The sequence below is a fragment of the Dendrobates tinctorius genome, unplaced genomic scaffold (assembly GCF_039654945.1).
Source record: "Dendrobates tinctorius isolate UK_male_01 unplaced genomic scaffold, ASM3965494v1 ptg000038l, whole genome shotgun sequence".
Classification (NCBI taxonomy): Eukaryota; Metazoa; Chordata; class Amphibia; order Anura; family Dendrobatidae; genus Dendrobates; species Dendrobates tinctorius.
The window spans coordinates 32,241,033-32,258,894 of NW_027361706.1; the positions used below are offsets into that span (position 1 = coordinate 32,241,033).

Here is a 17,862-nt window from a genome sequence, read left to right on the forward strand (position 1 = left end):
ATGTGTCACATGACCCTCTTCCCATTGAAAAAAATAAAGTTGGATCCAAAATGGCCATACATTATATTCTATGGTGGAGGCTATGTTATATACTATGTGGCTGTGTTATATACTATATGGGGGGTACATTTTACATTATATTCTATGGGGGAGGCTGTGTTATACTATGGGGGGTACATTATACATTATATTCTATGGGGGAGGCTGTGTTCTATGGGGGTCTACATTATATTCTATGGGGGTCTACATTATATTGTATGGGGAGGTGGGCTGTATTATATTCTATGGGAGCTACATTTTATTCTATGGGGGGCTGTATTAGAATTTATGAGGGAGGATTGCATCATACTCTGATGGGGCTACATTATATTCTATGGGGAGGTGGGCTGTATTATATTCTATTCGGAGCTACATTATATTCTATGGGGGCTCTATTATATTATATTCTATGAGGGGTGATTGCATCATACTCTATGAGGGGGCTACATTGTATTCTATGGGGGCTGCATTATATTCTATGGGGGTTAGATTATATTGTATGGGGGCTTCATTATACTTTATTGATGATTCTGTCACACTAAGGTGCGACCCGTCTTAATTGTCTGTGGCCGAATTGTAGCTTTGGCACAAGGTATACGTATACTCGAGAAAAGAATACACAAGACAAGAGGGTATCGTGTCAGTATGATTCTTCTCTGTCTTTAATCAAACGTGTACAGCTTTTATAACAGAATTTGAGCTACATCATCAGTTACATCATGGACATATTTCCAGTTACTATTTGCTTTTCTCAGGTCGCTACACAATCATTATGTACACTTCTAGGCTACCGTTTACTGCTCCCACATTGCTGAACAATACTTATATACACAAGTATTGTCTTCTAGCTTGGCTCACCCTGGTCCACCCAGTTTATTCAATATTTGATGAAGCTTAGGTGAGTGATACCATACAGAAACAACTCTAAGAAAATATAAGAAAATATAAGAAAATCAGAAGTATCTTAAAGCAACATGATCCCAATACCCAGCAAAGCGTCCATATAGTGATACAGTTTTGATTCTTGTATATATTCATGTGCCATATATTCTTCCCTTAACAGTCCCTCCTTTGGAGATATGCAAAATCAAAATCCTAATCTCGTCGAACCTATCGATCTGTCCTCCCGGCCTACCTATCTCAACAATGCTGGAACCTAACTAACTAATCTTCACCGTATATACGAGACGACCCATCTCTAGTAGATGGACCCCCTCCTAACGGACTTTGCACAGGAGGAAGTCAGATCCTGGACTTTCCCTCGTTGGTTTGCTTCAAGCAGGCATATTCCGGAGGTGGTGCTTGCATGTTTTCATTAGGACATCTTTCATACAGGGGATCTTCAAAATCGGCATGCATGGTCATCACTGTGGTTTCCATAGTTTTCATCATCATTTTCTTAAGGCATGGCACTATGCAGCATAGAATTAAAGAAAATATGATCAAAGGACATAAAATAACTTTTGCAAACTTAATGGGTCAATAATTGCCTTTATGGCATCCCCAGTGTATTTTATAAACCGTTGTTGATTATTGTATAAATAGTTTATCCGCTTTGCATTCTTATTTGCGGGGATGGTGGGTTTAAACACAACTATTGTCTCGTTCTCGACTTTGAATTTGTCAGGTGCTCCCTGTGTGCCCCCACTGGTATCTTTGCTTCTTAGCCAAAATTTACCTTTTGTGTCACCATTTTCCCTCCCAAGTTTAGTACTTGAGCCTAGTACATATAACCCTTGCTCATTCTCTGAGGGGTTCTCAATGGTGAGGTACAGAACTATGCATCCCTCCTTGGGGCAGTGAGCGGTAGTGATGGGGAGTATTGCATCTGGAAGGCCACTCTGACCCTTAAAATGGGCTTTGGACAGGGTCATGCGACTTAATAGGCTTATTCCCCATTTGTCCCTTCGCTGTAGGGCCTGGGCTGGTTGATGTCTCTAGTCACTTTCACCAGTGTGCCACCCAACAAGAGACTAATCCTCCCAGTTTGAACCTTCCCCTATTTCAGCAGTAGTGACACAGATGAATTGTGTATTAAACCTGATATGAAACTGTGCCATGGGGCCTGGACATTCTTATTGTGAGACAGTAGTCAAATTGATATGTTACTCTTGGGGTGGAGACATTATACCAGAAAGTCAGTATGCCCTTCTCATGAGTGACTACCCCTTGGTGACTGACTACCCCTTGAGCTAGGAAAAAGGATAAGTGCCAGATGGATGAAGAGTGGCAGCCGCTACTGGACTCTGGATCCGGCATCTCCTTGCAGTGGGAAGCGAGGACCCATGGACTGCTGCGATAGTTGACAGGACTTGGAACAGGCTGTCATCTCTAGGTTCAAGGGTACGTCTGTTGAACCTCTTGGTGATGAGGACTCAGTCACCGGGCAGGATCTGGTGGGCTCCTATGTCCTCAAGTTCTGGGATGGATGAAAAGACTCGAAAATGCATTTTAGTCACATGTTTTTAAACTTAGTCTACATATAGGCAATTATACTTGTGCGTGTATGTGACCCAAGGGAAAGACTAAACTCTTATGCTATGACTTCCCTGTTTCCTGTATAGCATCAAATATGTAGAGTTTTGTTCGAGGCCTTAAATTTTCCTTGTTCATCCTTAGGCATATTTCATCCTGTATAACTTCATCTTAGGTCCATTTCTTCTTTTCTTCCTTGGATACTTGTTTCTGGAGTGTCAGAACATCTTTTTCCAGGGTTATTCCTTTTCCTCTGTTTCCGTGTCAACCGGTATTACTGCTGCTTCTTTTGCTGTTACTTCAGCTAGTCTGTTGCCCACTGCTTCCTTTGAAGTGTCTCCAGTGTGTGTGCTTTTACTTTTACCACCGCAACTCTTCCTGGCATCAACAAGGACTCCATTAATTCTTGTATGGCTTTGTGGTGTCAGACTGGCATTCCGTTAGCCGTGATGAAGCCTCTTTCCCTCCAGATTGATCTTGACAGCTTCATGTTGAGTGGACCTCTTGTATGCTTCTGTCAAGGCCCGCAGTCCTGCCTTTGGATGTAGGCAGTGGTTTTGCTGGCAGCAGGTTACTTCTGTGGCTACTGCTATACCAGTGTGCGAACGGCCTTCTTGGTCTGCATACCTTGGTCTATCCACAAAGAGCATCAGGTCAGGATCTTCCAGGTGTTCTCTTGCCTCATGACAGCAAGACAATCGCGTTCAGCCATTTCAGAGTCGACTACCTCTTCCACTAATGTGTCAGAGATGTGGTTTTCATCCTCCATCTTCCTCCCCCCTTTGGCAGAGGTAGAAGAGTAGCTGGATTATGGACAGCACATCTGGAGATGGTGACGTTGTCCGGGAGCAGAGTAGGGCATTGCAGACAGAAATATCAGAAGCTTTATCCAGCACAGGTGGGTTGCAAACACGGTTCTCATGCAGGTTTGGACTTCACGAGTCACTTGGTCAGGTTTTGGAGAGTAGAAGCCAGGAGGGCATTGTCTTCCTCCGTGAAGCTGTGTTAGGACTCCATTTACATGGTCAGGCTTCTTCATGACAAACAGACAAAACAGTTCAGTATAGCGTGGCAGTCCTAGAGCTGTGAAAATGTGATTGTAATTTAGCATATAAAACACACTGATACCTTCTTGGAAAGTCTTGAAATAATTATAAAAAGGTTGTATGTGTAGAAGAGCAGTATTGGTTTGGCTGTCTTCAGTCAGGGTCGGAGGTCATCCATATGTATTGTAAAAAAAAAAGTGGCTGTGGGATGTATCCTCTTCCAGGGCTCCAGGACCGTGGTCATGGCTCGGGTGAACATAGAGAGGCTATACTGTGCCCCTTGAGGCATCATAGTCCAAATATATTGCTGGCCCTCGTGTGAAAACAAACAGGTACTGGCTTGCAGCATGTAGAAATAAACTGAAGAAAGCATTGGCCAGGTCAATCACCGTGAACCATAGAAAAATAAATAGAATTGATAAAAACAAAACATAGTGTGGGTTTGGTACCATAGATGTGTTCAGTACTATAACTTCATTGACAGCACATAAGTCATGTATTATCCATAACTTCATAGAAATAATTGCAAATTATGAAATGGAGGGTAAATATTGCAATTTCCTTGGCAGCTGGGCTACTGGCTTCTGCCCCACCTTTACAAACTGGATTTTCAGCCTGCCAATATTGAATCTGGAATCAGTGCCATTAGTTCAACGCCCACATGATCTACAGATGTGTCCTGTAAAAAAAAAAAAAAAAGAAAAGACTACATACTTCTTCAGCAAGTAGATCAATGTCCCTGATCAATCTTCTGATTGCATCGGGACCCACCAGGAATTTGAGAGGAGTATCCTCAACCTCTGTCTGGGTGAGAGATGTTGTTTCTCCATTGTATTTTTGTGTGGGGGGGGGGGCGAGCTGTAAGAGAATACGTACTTTCATGGGTTGTGGACTCAGTATGCCATTACCCTATTAAAATCTGGAGCTCGATGTTGGTGGGTGTCAAGCTTCTTCCAACTGGGAACTAATTTGCATTTCAAATCTGAGATCCAGAAACTTTTTGTTACATCGGTGGAAGAAACTATCCACAGGTTCTCCTTTTCCCTGCATGACATCCTGGAGAATCGGGGGTCTGGCAAGCTGCTTACTAGGGTATCTGTCTCCTGGTATTTCCAGGAGTCCTTGTGTGGAGTAGATTGTGTACAAAAGAATGAGCTTTGAGGCTTAAAAGATGATGATGATGATGATGATAATTATGTCCCCTCACCATATAACGATAAATACTGTAGATTATCAGTCTGAGCTATTTATTTCCTGTCTCCTCCTGTTCTGTTTAATTATATACCTCCATGTCATATTCATCTTTTTCTTCATTATTCTTTTCATAAATTACATTAATTAATAAACCTATAATGGATGCTGGACAGGATGTAGCATAAGACGTGCCGTCTATATAAATAGTTGGAAAGAAGGTACGGCTCTTTGGGTTGGTCATCTGACAGTCAGAACAAGTCTCACGATGTTCTGCATTCTGCGTTTGACAGCTGGCACACGTCCAGTCATCGGGAATGTATATAAGAAGTATGAATGAATGTAATGCAGATATTGCAACTGACATCTTCCTGTGTAAATATTTGTTTTGCACAAAATTCAGCAATCTTGTTATATTCCTCTCCTCATGCCTTTTTTCCTAACTTCCTCTGCCATCTTATAAAATGCTTCAGGGTCCTGTAACACCTCATAATACCTGAGGCTGGGACGCTGCTCTCCACTCATTAACACATTCTTCTATCCCTTCTTATCTAATGCTCCTCCCCTCGTGATCGGAGGGTTTCTTAACGTACATTTTCTTTCTCACTCCACTATGGGTCATATCTGTCTTATAGATATTGACTGACTGCTCCCACCCATTCTATCATCTGAATTCTGAGTATATCTGAAAAACATTTGTATGTGTGCGTCTTAAAACAAATTCTCACGGGGTTATGAACAGTTGGATATGTGACTGTAAAAGCTGTATGTACTCCTTATGTCCGAGTAAAGGGGTCTTCAGTGAACATAGTGATGTCTAGCTATCTTGAACACAGTAATATAGGGAATTAACCAACAACTAACACCAGAGTATTTCACAAATCTTGTGTATCCAGAAACTGCGTAGTATAAAAATACCTTATAAATTGTTAAAATTTCTGTTTCCTCAAAACTTTCGCTCTAAAACCTTTCAAAGAAAACCATCTCATAGAGAAATGTAGTGACATTAGTAAAACAATAACTAAAAAGTAACAATAGACCTCGGATCTCACAGAGATATCTGTACAAATCAAGCAATTACCATTCAAGTAATTCTCTTTCTACCTGAACCAACTAACCTTATAATTATAGTATGCAGAACAAAACTAGTTTATCCAATTCTCTAATTTCACAACATATATATGTATACACACATAGAATGTATTCAAAAATTTTAACCACATGCTAGTACGCCTCCTGCAAATTATACACACTACAAAAGACAAAAGACAATGAATTTAAAACTGGTACTGACATCAAATACTGTGAATCCTTGACACCAAAACAATTCGCAATTTACCTATCCATATGCCAGCCTGATTTGTAGAGGTGAAAAATCTACACCTGGGCAAACCATACTTTTCAGGGAGAGAGCAATCACTCAGTCACATCAACACGGTAATTGAAATTACCCTTCCACCCATATAACTTATGAACCTATGCTGCAGCTAAAACACCATCATCTTAGCCAGATGATGTCCGGTGGGAAACCCGCAAGAAGTCACCAACCACTTAGAGGTTGGAAAATCACTGAGAGTAATCAAGCCCCTACTCCCACTTGCCCACTGGGAGAGACACAGTTCAGACTTCTGCGATCATCGGTCAAGCCGAGAGCAGGACCGGAACCAGAGTGACAGTGAATTTGCTCAGTACGTCTCCCTATCTATATTTTTTTTTTTTTTTCCTTTTCAGGCTGGCTGAGGTAACAATCACGTATGCAAACAACCAAAACAGCAAAGCAGAGAGGCAAAGCAGATAAGGCAGACAATTAAACTTTTAGATTACCGTAATTATAAATATGCTTGAAGGGTTACTGTGTGTATACTATAAAACAACTTATTACACTCTATATTTTATATCCTCCGGACTGAATACAGATAATGTAGCATGATTGTTAAACACTTTGCATTCAGGAAATGCAGCTGAAATAGCAGTCTAACCAGTATGGCAGTATATTCAATATGAGAGCTGCGGACAGGCGTGTCACAACAATGCATCAATACTTCAAACATAAAAAAAACTATTATGAATGTATTCCTTATCCCTTTCACTGTTCTTTTGTTACCAAGGCAACTAGGGCTGGGCTTTTTGTCACTTTAGGTATAGTAAATAGTGGTAATCACCTCTAGATAGGTGGTTGATATTTCAGCAGAGGGGGGAAAAATTAGTAATCACCTCTTTCCTTAAAAATATGTATATGCCGTGTCATTCACGTCACCGGGCCCAGTTTATACTGTGGGCGTATGGCCGGACGTGAGCACCTATACGTGTATATATATAATATATACATAACTTCTTCGACCGTCTAAGGTCGGAACCAGGGTGATAACCCAGTGGAAACATCCCCTTTGTACTCTGCTCTGTTTTGTTTCTAGTAGCCCTAGTGCAGTATGAAATAGTTTTTATCAGATACTAGATGGATTCTAGATACACCCTCCGAATTGGTTAGACCGGATAATACACACAGACAATTAAGGAATTATATGCCTGACCGGGTCCGTAGGCTCAGGACTTTCAAACGTGGTCAGTTTAAGGGTTCAGAGAAGACAGCCAACTATCTCCTCCCAGCCGGACGTGAATACAGAAGGTTAGGTAAGATGATATATTTTCTCACCAGGTCTCGAGCTGCAGTCTCGTCCCGCTGGAAAGACGTCCGTCCTGGGGGGAGATTTTGTTGCGGCTGTGATCATCTGGTATCGTCCTGAGCCCCACGTTGGGCGCCAACTGATGATTCTGTCACACTAAGGTGCGACCCGTCTTAATTGTCTGTGGCCGAATTGTAGCTTTGGCACAAGGTATACGTATACTCGAGAAAAGAATACACAAGACAAGAGGGTATCGTGTCAGTATGATTCTTCTCTGTCTTTAATCTGACGCCGCCATCAGTATTTGCTCCCCCTCCCCTGCCCTCCGCTTCCCCCTACCTACCGATGCCCCCCTCCTGGTACCACCTGAGTCCCAGTGCCCCTTCTTCTACCATGGGCACCGCCATCTTCCAAAATGGCATGCGCAGTGCGCCCGCCGAATCTGCCGGACGGCAGATTCATTCCAGGTACATTTTGATAACTGTGATAGACCCTATCACAGTGATCAAAATAAAAAAAATAGTAAATAACCCCCCCTTTTATCACCCCCATATATAGGTAAAAATAATGAAGTAAAGAAAATACATTTATTTTCATTTTTCAATTAGGGTTAGTGTTAGAATTAGGGTTGGAAAAATTTAATCTAATTTCTCCTGATATCCTTGGGAAAATAAAAAAATTGGGGGCTTAAAAATTATTTTTGTGGAAAAAAAATTATTTTTTATTTTCACTGCTCTGCGTTATAAACTTCTGTGAAGCACTTGGGGGTTGAAAGTGCTCACCACACATCTAGACAAGTTCCTTGTGGGTCTAGTTTCCAAAATGGAGTCACTTGTGGGGGTTTTCTACTGTTTAGGCACATAAGGGGCTCTGCAAACGTAACATAAGCTGCAGACCATTCCATCAAAGTCTGCATTTCAAAACGTCACTACTTCCCTTCCGAGCCCTGACATGTGCCCAAACAGTGATCAATTTGTGAAGCACCCGGGGGTTCAAAGTGCTCACTATGCATCTAGATAAGTTCCTTGGGGGGTCTAGTTTCCAAAATGGGGTCACTAGTGGGGGAGCCCCAAAGTTTAGGCACACAGAGGCTCTCCAAACGCAAAATGGTGTCCTCTAACGATTGGAGCTAATTTTCTATTCAAAAACTCAAATGGCGCTCCTTCCCTTCCGAGCCCTGCCGTGCGCCCAAACAGTGCCCCCCCCCACACACACACACACATGGGGTTTCAGCATACTCAGGTCAAATTGGACAACAACGTTTGGGGTCCACTTTCTCCTTTTACCCTTGGGAAAATGAAAAAATTGTTGCTAAAAGATAATTTTTGTGACTAAAAAGTTAAATGTTAATTTTTTCCTTCCATGCTACTATGAAACAGAAACACCTGAAGGGTTAATAATCTCCTAGAATGTAGTTTTGAGTAGCTTGAGGGGTGCAGTTTTTAGAATGGTGTCACGTTTGGGTATTTTCTGCCATATAGACCCCTCAGTGACTTCAAATGTGAGGTGGTCCCTAAAAAAATGGTTTTGTAAATTTTGTTGTAAAAATGAGAAATCGCTGGTCAACTTTTAACCCTTAACTTCCTAACAAAAAAATTTTGTTTCCAAAATTGTGCTGATGTAAAGTAGACATATGGGAAATGTTATTTAGTAACCACTTTGTGTCACATAACTCTCTGGTTTAACAGAATAAAAATTCAAAATTTGAAAATTGCGAAATTGTCAAAATTTTCGCCAAATTTCCGATTTTTTTTTTTTTTTCCACAAATAAACGCAAAAATTATTGACCTAAATTTACCACTAACATGAAGCCCAATATGTCCCGAAAAAACAATCTCAGAATCGCTAGGATCCGTTGAAGCGTTCCTGAGTTATTACCTCATAAAGGGATACTGGTCAGAAATGCAAAAAAAGGGCCTGGTCATTAAGGTCAAAATAGGCTTGGTCATGAAGGGGTTCATATATGGAGGACTATGAGGAGTGTATTATACTATTTGGAGGACTGAGTGTATTTTAATATATGGAGGGCTATGAGGACTGAGGAGTGTATTATACTAAAGGGAGGACTATGGGAAGTGTATAATACTATATGGAGGACTCGGGAGTGTATTTTAATATATGGAGGACTATGGGGCATATTATATGGAGGACTATGGGGTGTGCATTTTACAATATGGAGGACTGTGGTGCACATTAATGGGGTGTGCATTTTACAATATGGAGGACTGTGGTGCACATTATAATATATGGGGTGTATTATACTAAACAAGCAGAATGCTACATATTCATCGAGTGATTGGATTGTTTATGCCGGAGCAAAAATCATTGTTACTGCAGCACATCGCCAGTGTAAGCTGTAGATGTGCTGCTGAAAACATGATATTGTATGGGGATCTATTAGTGATCCATTAGTGATTGAGACAGAATGATGGGAGCAGAACAGACGGTGGAAAGAGGCCGGGAAACAAGTGTTGAACAATTTCAATATTGTCGATCACACTCATTTCGCATCCTGAACTCAGCGCATGTAACTACAACTGAAATGCTTCTGTGTGATGTGCAATATGTTAGCATTTGGGGCCCCATTTTATACGTTGCCTAGGGCCGCACTTTGCCTAATACCGACCCTGCACCCATGGTGTCAGTATGATCACTGCACCTCTAGATGAATTAATTGAGAGATGTAGTTTGTAAAATGGGGTCACTTATGGGCGGTTCTGCTGTTCTGGCACCTCATGGGCTTTACCAGTGGGTCATGGCACCTGCAAACCATAACATTAAAATCTGGCGTTCCTTGCCTTCTGAGTAGTGATGGGCGAGTAGCATCATTGCTCGGGTGATCTCCAAGTATTTTGGAGTGCCTGGAGATTAAGTTTTCGCCGTCTCAGCTGCATGATTAGCGACTTGTAGACAGGCTGAATACATGTGGGAATTCCCTAGCAAACAGGCATTCCACATATGTATTCAGGCTGTCTAGCAGTCGCAAATCATGCAGCTGAGGCGACGAAAACTAAATCTCCGAGCACGCCAAAATACCCGGAGGACACCCGAGGAACGAGTATACTCACTCATCACTACTTCTGAGCTTTGCACTGCGCCTGAAAAATATTTCCCGATTACATGTAGGGTATTGGCCCACTCAGGAAAAAATGGACCTCAGTTTGCTGTAAAAAAAAAAAAAAAAGTTTCCTATTTGCCCTTAGAAAAAATGAAAACTTGGGGCTAAAACAACATTTTAGTGGTAAAAATGTAATTTATTCTTTCTTCACCGCTCAGTAGTATAAAACTCTGTGAGGCACATGTGGGGTCAATATGATCACTGCCCCCCTAGATGAATTCATTGGGGAATGTAGTTTGCAAAATTAATTCACATATAGGGGTTTCTGTTGTTCTGGCACCTCAGGGGCTCTGCCAACAGGCCCGGATTGGTAATATGCCCAACTGGGTATTTTCCCGCTGGGCCGCTGTCATGTGGACTGCGGGTGGCACCGCCCGCTCATCTGGCCGCTTGCCAGCTGATGCGGCCACTCGCCTGGCTGTTGTTCCTGCCGCCGGCCCTCTGCGAGCACTGCAGGGAGATAAGCGGCCACGCACCCCATCGTCGCTTACCTGCTCTCTTCTCTGTACACAGGACCTGTGAGGTCACAGGAGGGGAGGAGTCAGGGGTCACATGATCAGGAGCCTTTGTCCAGATCCCTGATCATGTGACCCCTGACTCCGCCCCTCCTGTGACCTCATCACAGGTCCTGTGCGCACAACCCTGCCTCTTGGTGTCTGCCGGACTCTGCTGTGCTGGTTGTCATGGTGCTGGATGAGGTAAGTATGTGTGGGGTCAGGAGGGGTTTACAGGGTAGATGTAGCAGAGCTGTGTGTGTATGAGGTGTACGTAGCGGAGCCGCGTGTGTACGAGGTGTACGTAGCGGAGCCGCGTGTGTACGAGGTGTACGGAGCGGAGCCGCGTGTGTACGAGGTGTACGGAGCGGAGCCGCGTGTGTACGAGGTGTACGGAGCGGAGCCGCGTGTGTACGAGGTGTACGGAGCGGAGCCGCGTGTGTACGAGGTGTACGGAGCGGAGCCGTGTGTGTACGAGGTGTACGGAGCGGAGCCGTGTGTGTACGAGGTGTACGGAGCGGAGCCGTGTGTGTACGAGGTATACGGAATGGAGCCGCGTGTACGGAATGGAGCCACGTGTACGGAGCGGAGCCGCGTGTGTACGAGGTGTACGGAACGGAGCCGCGTGTGTACGAGGTGTACGGAGCGGAGCCGCGTGTGTACGAGGTGTACGGAGCGGAGCCGCGTGTGTACGAGGTGTACGGAGCGGAGCCGCGTGTGTACGAGGTGTACGGAGCGGAGCCGTGTGTGTACGAGGTGTACGGAGCGGAGCCGTGTGTGTACGAGGTGTACGGAATGGAGCCACGTGTACGAGGTGTACGGAGAGGAGCCGCGTGTGTACGAGGTGTACAGAACAGAGCCGCGTGTGTACGAGTTGTACGGAGAGGAGCCGCGTGTGTACGAGGTGTACGGAGAAGAGCCGTGTGTGTACGAGGTATACAGAACGGAGCCGCGTGTACGGACTGGAGCCGCGCGTGCGCGGGGTGTACGGACTGGAGCCGCGCGTGCGCGGGGTGTACGGACTGGAGCCGCGCGTGCGCGGGGTGTACGGACTGGAGCCGCGCGTGTACTTGGTGTACAGAGCTTAGCCGCGTGTGTATGGGGTATGCGGAGTGGAGCCATATGTGTACGGGATGTAAGAAGCGGAGCAAGTGTGTACGACGCATACAAAGCAGGCTTTTGCCACAGACACAGGAGTACACGGGGGAGCCCCAAGGAGCATTTTAAAACTCACACATGACGTTCCACCGGAAGTGATATGCTGGAAGCTGACCGGAAATGAGATCATTTCATGAGGAGATTGTGACGGAACTAGGAATGCTTCAGTTCCATCACCATATCTTCCTCCGACTGCGCAGACAGCAGGATCGCCTTGGAATCGGGAATGCCGGCCATGTGAGCGGATCATGATATGTCCTGCATCAGGAGGCTCAGGTGGGCACTACAATGGGAGCCGGGCTGCTATAGTATCTTTATAGAATCTTTCTTTATTTCTTTCTCGCTTTTTCTTTCTCTGTTCTTTCTTTCTCATTCTCTGTTCTGTCTTTCCCTCATTTTCTCTCTCTGTTCTTTCTTTCTCTCTCTAATCTTTCTTTTTTCTTTCTCTCTGTTCTTTCTTTCCCCTCTTTCTTTCTTTATCTTTCCCCTTTCTTTCTTTTTCTTTCCCCTCTTTCTTTCTCTCTGTTCTTTCTTTCTTTTCTTTACTTCTTTCTTTCTCTCTCTGTTTTCTCTCTTCCTTAGTGCCAGTCAGTGTGCCCATAATGCCAGCCACTGTGCCCTCAGTACCAGTCAGTGTGATCAGCAGTGCTGAATGGGTGCGGTTGGGCGTGGACATGGGTGTGACTAGTTGCGAAATGGATGTGGCCGGGGCGCGGCCTAAAATTTGCTGCGGCGCGCAGTGCGCGCCGCTGTCTTTCTCCCTCTTTCCCTTCTTCAAAAGTTGTGAGGTATTATAGGGGAGGCTGTGACCAGGGGGTCTGGTTGCCCAATGGATAGCAGTTCTGCCAGGAATTCTGTCACTGTGCGTACAAAAGGGGACAGAGCTTTGGGAGGAGTACTGTACCTAAAAGCAATAAATAGGACTGAGCTGAAATACTGGGCACAGCTCTGACTACATGTTATATAGTCGTGTTAATCTCCTCTCACTTCTTGTAACCTACAAAGATATTATATAGTCACCATGTGACTAGTGGGCCTGTGTAACTTCAAATGCCAGGGCTGAATTATAGTCCCAGTCCGGCCCTGTCTGCCAATGTGACATGGCACCCTCAAACCATTCCAGCAAAATCTGAATATGGTGCCTCTTTCCTTCTGAGCTTTGCACTGTGCCTCAAAAATAGTATTCCCCTACATATGGGGTATCGGCATACTCAGGAGATATTACACAACAAATTGTATGGTGCAATTTCTCCGGTTACCTTTACCGGGTGTTGATGCGAGAGACTCGTGCAAGTGTCTCACATCACACATGGTAGTGTGATCCCGGCCTCACAGTAATTTTGACCAGGGGTGCCCAAAGATTTATATGCCACTGTACGTCCAGGTATTTGGCTTTGACCAAACCTTATTGATATAGTCATGTGCTGATGACCTTTGTTTTTAGTGCATTTCTGCAGCGAAAATGCACTAAAAAAGCGTGTGAGTTTTATTCCTGCAAATTTTCCACATCTAGCACGATTTCATGGGAAAAATCCGCACATAAAACTCAGTGTACTTGCAAGAGAAATTGAAATGTTGCCGACTTGAAACACGCACCGCAGGTCAATTTAGGCTGATGTAAAATAAAGCACAGTGGGCATGACATTTCGATAAGTCACATCCATTTTGTAGGAAATTTAAGACTGCTTTTTTGCACAGAAAATATACGCAGCGTCAAAAATTCATCATGGGAGCGTAAAGGGGTTGTCCACATTTATCTAAATGACTGCAGACTTTTGAATCGACACATCACGTACAGCGCGACTGTATGTACAACATGATCCCTTTAAAGGGGATTTCCAAGCTCTAACCCATGCTTATTCTGGGCTCACAATGTGGGTGCCACAGACGACCATCGCATAGCATTGTAGTTCACAGACTGGCTGATGGCTCTCCTGACCCAAGCCTGATAGGTGCATACTAATACATGCTGTCAAGCTCAAGGTCACAAGAGCCGCTGGTCAGTCCGAGCATTGCAATGCAATCGTCATCCGTGTTGTATGGCTGTCTAACTGCGCCCCATCAGCAGTATTTAACTACATACCGAACCCAGGGGTATAATTATGTGGCAGACCCAATAACATGGACAAGAGGTTTGCTCTGTGTAACAACTAGAGATGGGCAGACCCCTGGATGTGCAGAGGCGAGTTCACCGCAGATCAAATTCACCTCAGTGAAATTCTCCCTGAGAACTCGCCTCTGCACCATGAGATTTTTTTTCCTCACTGTGCTAGCGTGCATCTCACCAATGGGAGGTCACCGCAGTTCATTGGCTCGGCTGGGAATACAGCCTCACTTACCGGCGGTAACCTCAATGACGTCTCCACTAGTTACTGACGCTACGCTCGCAGCAGCTCATTCACCAGTAATTCTCAGCCTGGACGGTTGCATCTTGCCACCATCCAGATTGAAAAGTATTTATCCCCAGACATGGATTACGCCATGGGACAGAATGACAGAGAGGTGAGGGATATTGTTGTTTTTTATTTTTGATTTATTACAGGAGACAAGGGATTCAATGGAATGGGCGTTAGGTGAGTATAACTGTGTTTTGTTATTTTTAAATAAAAAAGTAAAACTGTGTTTAGTCTTATTTCTAATAAAGGACTTTATTCTGGCTGTGTCTTTATTTACCATACCACTATAGGATTAGTAATGGATAGGTGTCTTATAGACGTCTCTCCATTACTAATCTGTGGACTTGATGTCACCAGAATATACAAAGGTGACATCAACCCCACAAATATTAACTCCGCTTGCCATCGCTACAGGGCAAGTGGGAAGAGCTGGGCAAAGCACCAGAATTGGCGCATTTAATAGATGTGCCTTTTCTGGGCAGCTGCAGGCTATTATTTTAGGCTGGGGGAGTGCAATCTCCATGGCCCCATACCAGCCTGAGAATATCAGCCCCCAGCTGTGAGCTTTAGCAAGGCTGGTTGTCAAAAATGGGGGGACCCTATGCCGTTTTTTTAAATTATTTGTTTAAATAATTAAAAAATATGGCTTGGGGAACCCACTATTCTTGATAACCAGCCTTGCTAATGCTGACAGCTGAGGGTTGCAGCCCACAGCTGTCAGTTTTGACTGGCTGGTTATTAAAAACACAGGGGAACCCACACTGTTTGTTTTTTTTTTAATTATTTAGAGCTCAGGCGCTGGCTGAAAAATAATCCCATCAGCCGCTGCCTGCTCTCTCTGTTATTAGTAGCAATAGGCGTTTGCTGATGGGAGCAATTGTCCAATCAGCCGACACCAGTGACTGGAGGTAAACTTTATACAGTGCCTTCCGAAAGTATTCGGCCCCCTGGAACTTTTCAACCTTTTCCCACTTATCCTGCTTCAAACATAAAGATACCAAATGTAAATTTTTAGTGAAGAATCAACAACAAGTGGAACACAATTGTGAAGTTGATCGAAATTTATTGGTTATTTTAAATTTTTGTGGAAAGTCAAAAACTTAAAAGTGGGGCGTGCAATATTATTCGGCCCCTTTACTTCCAGTGCAGCAAACTCACTCCAGAAGTTCATTGTGGATCTCTGAATGAACCAATGTTGTTCTAAATGACTAATGATGAAAAATATAATCCACATGTGTGTAATCAAGTCTCCGTATAAATGCACCTGCTCTGTGATAGTCTCAGGGTTCTGTTTGAAGCACAGAGAGCATCATGAAGACCAAGGAACACAACAGACAGGTCCGTGATACTGTTGTGGAGGAGTTTAAAGCTGGATTTGGATACAAAATGATTTCCAAAACTTTAAATATCCCAAGGAGCACTGTGCAAGCGATCATATTGAAATGGAAGGAGTATCATACCTCTGCAAATCTACTAAGACCCGGCCGTCCCTCTAAACTTTCATCTCAAACAAGGAGAATACTGATCAGAGATGCAGCCAAGAGGCCCATGATCACTCTGGATGAACTGCAGAGATGTACAGCTGAGGTGGGACAGTCTGTCCAGAGGACAACAATCAGTCGTACACTGCACAAATCTGGCCTTTATGGAAGAATGGCAAGAAGAAAGCCATTTCTGAAAGATATCCATAAAAAGTGTCACTTAAAGTTTGCAACAAGCCACCTGGGAGACACACCAGACATGTGGAAGAAGGTGCTCTGGTCAGACGAAACCAAAATCAAACTTTTTGGCAGCAATGCCAAACGATATGTTTGGTGTAAAGGCAACACAGCTCATCACCCTGAAAACACCATCCCCACTGTCAAACATGGTGGTGGTCAGGGCTGCCGCTAGGAATTTCAGGGCCCCATACTGGCAAAATTTTTGGGGCCCCCTTGAGACTCTGCCCAGGCTCCACCCCTCAAACTGTCTACAGTCCCACCGCTCTCTCTTGGAAAAACTCCACTTCTCACCAGTCACACATTAACAGTTCCCATCAACAGATCACACATATAGCTGGCAACAATGCCAAACGATATGTTTGGCGTAAAGGCAACACAGCTCATCACCCTGAACATACCATCCCCACTGTCCAACGTGGTTGTGGTGGCAGCATCACGGTTTGGGGCTGCTTTTCTTCAGCACGGACAGGGAAGATGGTTAAAATTGATGGGAAGATGGATGGAGCCAAATACAGGACCGTTCTTGAAGAAAACCTGATGGAGTCTGCAAAAGACCTGAGACTGGGATGGAGATTTGTCTTCCAACAAGACAATGATCCCAAACATAAAGCAAAATCTACAATGGAATGGTTCACAAATAACCGTAACCAGGTGTTAGAATGGTCAATTCAAAGTCCAGACCTGAATCCAATAGAGAATCTGTGGAAAGAGCTGAAAACTGCTGTTCACAAACGATCTCCATCAAACCTCACTGAGCTCGAGCTGTTTGCCAAGGAAGAATGGGCAAGAATTTAGTCTCTCAATGTACAAAACTGATAGAGACATACCCCAAGCAACTTACAGCTGTAATCACAGCAAAAGGTGGCGCAACAAAGTATTAAGTTACAGGGGCCAAATAATATTGCACGCCCCACTTTTCAGTTTTTGACTTTCCACAAAAATTTTAAGTAACCAATAAATTTTGTTCAACTTCACAATTGTGTCCCACTTGTTGTTGATTCTTCACCAAAAATTTACATTTGGTATCTTTATGTTTCAGTACAGACACGGAAGTTTACTGTTCAGGTTCAGCCATCTCTAGTAATAACATCTGTGGCACAAAGACTATCAGAAGACCTGTCTCAACTGTGTGGTTTCATTATCTGAGAGAGCAGCATATATAAAGCAGTCTGTTTGGGTATTTTGATCTGAGCACAGTCTGTGTTTCGTGGGTGTGTGACTTCAGCCTGAGGCATGTTTCACGTTTGCGTCTATGCGCGCAGCATTTCAACCGCATGCGTCATGCGTAGATATATTTAACATGGTGTACGCAGAGGCATGCGTCGTTTCGCGGTGTCCGGCAAGCGCAACATGTTGCATTTTTTGAGGCGTCAAAAATCCATCAAATATGCGCAGGCATGCACATGCGGATGAGTGCGTCAAAAAACGCATTACTGCCTATGGGAACGCATTTGTACGCAAGGACATGCGTACGCATGTGTTTGATACGCATGTACTCTTCAGAATGTAGATAGAAATCCCATGAGATACGCCCATTTTTGTCTGATGTCATATCGAATGCATTCGCATAAACAACACAAACGCATGCCCAATCATGCAG

At 44.0% G+C, this 17,862-nt stretch overlaps 1 protein-coding gene across 3 annotated transcripts in view; it reads left to right on the top strand.

Moving 5' to 3' along the window:
• IFT27 (intraflagellar transport 27) overlaps nucleotides 1-17,862 on the top strand; it is a 63,599-nt gene that overhangs the window by 30,615 nt on the left and 15,122 nt on the right. The window contains exon 1 of one of the 3 annotated variants that reach the window (XM_073574364.1): nucleotides 4,038-4,368. The exons of 1 other annotated variant lie outside the window; for it this stretch is intronic. The gene's annotated coding sequence lies outside the window, so the exon portion shown is untranslated. Of the gene's footprint in view, nucleotides 1-4,037; nucleotides 4,369-11,141; nucleotides 11,192-17,862 lie in introns of those variants that run through there. One more of the 3 variants, XM_073574365.1, reaches the window with a different exon arrangement.